We start from the raw sequence: 6,045 nt of genomic DNA, 5'->3' as shown, positions 1-6,045 counted from the left end.
AGAGAGAGAGAGAGAGAGAGAGAGAGAGAGAGAGAGAGAGAGAGAGAGAGAGAGAGAGAATATTCATCTAACTGCCAGTGAGTGCCGAAACACCAAGCTAAGCCACACTCCACCAGGCCTCTCAGAGCAGCCACTCTCAGATCTTTAGAAATAGGTCCCTAAGGCTGAGAAAGGCTCACTGTTGGGCCACCAAAAGGGCTCAGAGAGTAAAGGTGCTTGCTGCCAAGCCTTATTACTTGAATTCTATCCCTGGAACCCACATGGCCGAGGGAGAGAACCAACTCTCGAAAGTTATTCACTCAAATGCCTCTCCTCTCACCTCTAAAACTAAATGAATAAATGTAATTTTTTGTTTTTAAGGCTTGGCGTTGGCCTAGGGATGTGGCTCAGAGGCAGAGCACATGACTAGCATGCAAAAGAGCCTGGGCTCCATCCTCTATTTTGCAGAAACTTAAATTGAAAGGTCACAGAGCCAGGCAGGGGGAAAGTCAGCAGGGTAAGTAGGAAGCTGTTAAAACAGAACTACAAGCGCGTCATCCTCCGACCTTCCTCTCTGCCAGAGACCTGATGACCGGCTGAGTTCATACTCTCTTCAGTTTCCTTTTCTGCAAAACGGGGCTCAGTAATAATCCTGCATCAGGAGGTTCACCCGTAAAAACCAAAGCGCTTGACTGGGGAGGTGACCCAGTCAGCACAGTGCTTGCCTCGAATGCAGGAAACCCTGGGTGTGATCCCCAGACCACATACACTGGGCATAGTGACCCATACCTGTAATCCAGACCCTTGGGAGGTAGGGGCAGGAGGATCAGAAATTCAAGGTCATCCCCGGTAACGTAGAGAACAGTCAAGACCAATCTGACAAGCATAAGAGCCTATCCCAAAAACTCATAAACAAATATTACCCGCCATCACCATCACCATCAACAACAATAAGTTGTCTGACAGATAGTGATGCAGAATAAATAAATGAGCGGTCCCTTGGTCTCCAGGGGAGAGATGCAGCGGGTAACTGGCAGCCTCCACTTATGAATGAGGAGCCATAACTGTGGACCACCAAATCTAATCCTTAGATACGAAAGTGGGGAAACTGAGACCCAGAGGAGAAAGACTAACTCCAAGTCAAAAGCAAGTCCATGCCCAGAACCTGGGTCTCCTCCTAGGCCCTTGACACTCATGACAAGCTCACCTGGTCTCTAGAGGGAGGTTTACAGTGTGACATCTGGGATTCAGGCAAGTGCCCTTCCTCCTGTGGAGATATTGGAGGGTAGGAGCTGGGGCAACCCTGCAGCAGTGTGGGGAGGGTCACCTAGAGGCCAGAAGCCTGGGCTCTGAGTGAGCAGTGCAGCCCCTTACTTGGAGTTCCCATGAATGGAAGCAGTCACTGGGAGACCCACCTTGGCCCTCTGGGTCCTGGCTTCTTTGGCAGTTGTGAATATCAGATCCAGGTATGGACAGAACAGAAGCAAGCCACTGTGGCCACTTTGCCTTCTCCTGATTTCTGTCCTTTCCTACAGACTTGGGGCCTGGAGCACTGCCCTGGAGCACTGCCCTGGACTTGCTGTCTATCTTTGTTCCACCACTTCTGCCTTTTAGCCTGACTTCTCTAACTTAGTGAGTCCCCAGAGCAGGGAAGTTAGGGGTTACAACAAGACTGAGTGACCCTGTAGCCTATGCCCTTACTCTTGGTCCCTCTACCTCCCAGGAGCTCCACTGCTGTGTCCTGGGTGCTGTCTTCATCCTCATTAGGCTGTGCACGAGGCTGATTGTCACAGGCCTTGCTGATGAGATGACAGGTGAAGGCCAAGGGACAAAGCTGCAGAGGTAGCCACAGCCGAGGCAGGTGCCTGTCATTCCCACCGCAAGGGAGGCCAGCCCAGCCCCTCTGCTCTGCAATCTGCTCACAGCCCAGCCTCCTTGCCTTGTGCTGTGCAGGGGCACCTGCCCTGCCGGAAGTAAGAGACTTTGCTGGAAATCTGTCTTTAATCTTGGCTTCCTGTTTTCTGCCCTGGGGGACGCCCAGAGTGGCTGAGTTTCAAGCTTCTTCGCACTAGCTTCTCTAAACTATCTTCTCTGAACATAAAAGCTGGGGGAGGGGAAGAGGCTACAAGAAGGAGCAGAGGCCCTTCCCTGCCAGGGAACCATGGGAACAGACTCCAGTCAAAAGTGCTAGAGCTCTGGACCCCCCGCCTGGCTCTGCATGCAGCTGGGCCATCTGGTCCCTTTACCCAAATGCTGCCAGAAGCCTTCAGCTCCATCACCCTGCCCTTCCCTTCCCCTCACCCAAGCCCTCTCTAGCCTTCCTCTTTTCTCCACTCTCCTAGTGTAGCCCCACCACCAAAGAATGAGTGGCCCAGCCTGTCAAATGCTGACTTGATATGTCATATATTAGAGGCAACTCAGACTTGGCTCAACCAAAGCTGAATTCTTCCATGGTTTCTCATCTCTATCTCTGCCCCTCAGCCCCCGCTTGCTGAGTCCTCTCTCAGGAGAGCCCCATCATCTCCTCGGAGCTAGGCAACACCAGAGGATCGTGAGGCCTTGCTGCTTACATGCTCTTCTCAGGGAAAGCTGGTCCCAGACACTTCTTGTCTACTCTTCTGCGGGCCCATTGCTTCTGGAGGGCCCACGGCCTCCTCACCGCGTGGACCACGCTAGGCTTCTTTGCTGGGCTTGGGGTTTGGTTTGGTTTTGCGATAGGGTCTTCTGGAGCCTAAACTGCCCACATAGTTTCTACACAGTCAAGGATGAGCACGCCTTTAATCCCAGCACTCGGGAGGCAGAAGCAGGTGGATTTCTAAGTTCGAGGCCAGCCTGGTCTACAAAGTGAGTTCTAGGACAGCCAGGACTACACAGAGAAACCCTGTCTCTGAAAACTATATATATATAAAAAAAGATTTATTTATTATAAATAAGTACACTGTAGCTGTCTTCAGACACACCAGAAGAAGGCATCAGATCTCATTACTAATGGTTGTGAGCCATCATGTGGTTGCTGGGAATTGAACTCAGGACCTTCAGAAGAGCAGTCAGTGCTCTTAACCGCTGAGCTATCTCTCCAGCCCCCAAGCTTGAATTTCTTATCCTTCTGCCTGAACATGCCTGGCATTCTGAGATGCCAGGTACAGATCACCGTGTCTTGAGTACATCAGATCCTATTACAGATGGTTGTGAGCCACCATGTGGCTGCTGGGAATTGAACTCAGGACCTCTGGAAGAATAGTCAATGGTCTTAACCACTGAGCTATCTCTCCAGCCCTTTACTGGACTTTTAAAAAGCATGTGTGTGCATGGTGGGGTGGGGGCTGTTCACCCATGCTATGGCGTGCCTGTGGAGGTCAAAGGAGTCTGTTCTTTCCTTCTGTCGTGGGGTCCAGGATTCAAATTCATGCTTTTGGGCTCTGAAAATAAGTGCTTTCTCCCTGCTGAACCATCCACTGAGCGTCTAACCTTTACTCTTCTTAATGCCAGGCCTCTGCTTAAAGTTGTTCGGTGGCTCTGGATTATTTATGCAATGTAACCTAAAACCAGAATGTGTCTCTGGTGCCCGTTTTCCACTCCCCCCACCCACACACAGCCTTCTAGTTCACCGTGTCTTGGCCTTCTGACTGTTCTTGAGCCACTGGGCACCTCAGTATGTGGGAGTCCTTGGCCAGCCTTCCCGCACCCCCCCCACATTACTCTCCCTACAACCCCTTGGGGTTAGTCCCACTACCCAAGGACCAGAAGCCCAGCCCGGGAGTGTAAGTCTCAAATGCTGTCCGGACATATTCATATATTACAGGCAACTCAGCTTAGCCAAAGTTGCATTTCCCCCCCGAGACAGGGTTTCTCTGTCAAAGCTGCATCCTTGGATGGCCCTTTCGTGAGTCCAGAAGCTGACTTTTTGGTTCTGTCCACTGGGTGTTCATAGCCTTCATAAGCCCTGGCTGGTCAGACTGGTTTTCTCTGTTCTGCTTTGGACAAGACCCGTGGTGTTCTCCTCAGTTCCTCCACTCATCTCTGGCCATGCCTGCCGGTCTCAGCGAGGTTCCATATTTTTTGACAGGGAATGAGATCATGAATGATAAACTTACATGTTAGCTGCTCCTTACAATACCCAATTCAGGCTTTAATTCCCAATGCCCAGAATTCAAAAAAGGTTATTCTCTCTCTCTCTCTCTCTCTCTCTCTCTCTCTCTCTCTCTCTCTCTCTCTCTCTCACTTTGCTGAGAAGAGGTGGAGTCAGAATTCAAATACAGGTTTATTTGATTCCAAAGTTCACATTCTGGGCCCCAGCACACTAAGGGGGATAGTGTTTGTGGGTAACAGAAGATGTATTGGTGGTAAAGCTGGAGCAAAACACAGCATATTTACTCAGGTATTCCGCCCCCCAAGTCTGCACAACCTCCCCACCACCCAGCCCCCTTTTATCAGAGAGAGTGGAGGTTGTGTCAGTCTCTCCCTCCCAGAAGGCTTTGCAGCCCGCTGAAGCCCTTTCCTTCAGGCTGAGCAGCAGCAGCATCCCCAACTAGGGCCATGTTATCATTCCATCTTGACCTCAAAGGAAAGAAAGTGAAGTCTGATACACACACACACTCACACACATACTCACACACACACACACACACACACACACACACACGCACCATCACTCCAGGCCTCTTATCTTGCTGAATCTGCACCATCTCTCATGAAAGAGGCATGCTCTCAGCCTGATCTCACCAAAGAGGAAACAGCTCAGAGACCTTAGGTAACTAGTTCAAAGCCACACAGCTCTTGAGATTTAACCTTGAGATTCGATGATCCCCAAATATCTGGGGTTCCCCCCCCACCGTGTCACACCTAACTGAGATCTTCTAGATGCCTCCACCAAAGGTGTCCCTAAAGAACCGGTTCCCTGTAAGCAAACTGGTACTAGGCATGCTGGGTGAGAGGACCAACCTGTCATCTGGGGTGGAAGTTGAGCATATCCAACTCCTGCTTCTAACATTTTAAGTTATTTGCAATCTGCAACCTTGCTTCTCACAGAGCCCCTTTCTTCCCTTTCTGTCCCTCAGTTAGTACCACTTTACATTGCATTCCAAGTCTTTGCCAGCATCGTCTCCTCTCCCATCTGAAGATCCCCCTCCCGCTCCCTCACCCCCATCCCCTGCTCCTAAACTAGTAGCCTCTTTCAGTCCTGGTCCTTAGAAAATGCTCCTACACCTAGCACCTCCGACGGACTTTCTGGCTTCTCTCTAGCCACTGTGCTTCCATTCTGTGGCCCTCCCAGGCGGGAGCACTGCTCGCTTCTGTAGCTGAGAGCAAATTGCTCTGGGAGGATCCCGGACTCCTCATTAACAATGGTGCATAATAACAGCCCGTGTTTAATTGAGGACTCACCACGTGCCACTTGCGCACCGAGCACTTCAAACCTATTAACTCATTTCCTCTCCACAAAACCTTACAAAGTTGGTGGTACCGCTGTTGCTCACTTTACCAAACCACAGTGGAACAGGACAGACAGAGATTAGCTAACTCGTCCGACGTTGTTACACAGCCAGTGACAACTTCCCTATTGCGTCTCAGCTGAAAATAAAGCCCGGAAGAGTTCCAAGAAGCTCTGTGGTTCTTTGGCCCTATAGCTTGCAGGACTGACCGCATCTCTTTCTGCTTTCCCCTACACACGCAGTAAGTCAGGTCTCCCTGCTCCAGAAAATCAACCCATGTTCCCTTCTTTCCTGTTTCTTGTGGACCTTGTACCTTTTTTTTTCCATTGTTTATCAATTTGTTCTTTGTGACAATATTTTTGCAACAACCCCTCATGAGAATTTGGCAGATATAGAGGTTTTAAGAAGTGGACTCCCGCCGGGTGGTGGTGATGCACACTCTTTTTTGTTTGTTTGTTTTTGTTTTTTCGAGACAGGGTTTCTCTGTGTAGCCCTGGCTGTCCTGGAACTCACTTTGTAGAGCAGGCTGGCCTCGAACTCAGAAATCCACCTGCCTCTGCCTCTCCAGTGCTCCACCGCCCGGCAATGCACACTCTTTAATCCTAGCACTTGGGAGGAAGAGCTACATAGTGAGACC

This window comes from Mus caroli, chromosome 9 (assembly GCF_900094665.2).
Source record: "Mus caroli chromosome 9, CAROLI_EIJ_v1.1, whole genome shotgun sequence".
Taxonomy (NCBI): Eukaryota; Metazoa; Chordata; class Mammalia; order Rodentia; family Muridae; genus Mus; species Mus caroli.
Note: the sequence above shows the minus strand (reverse complement) of the source record.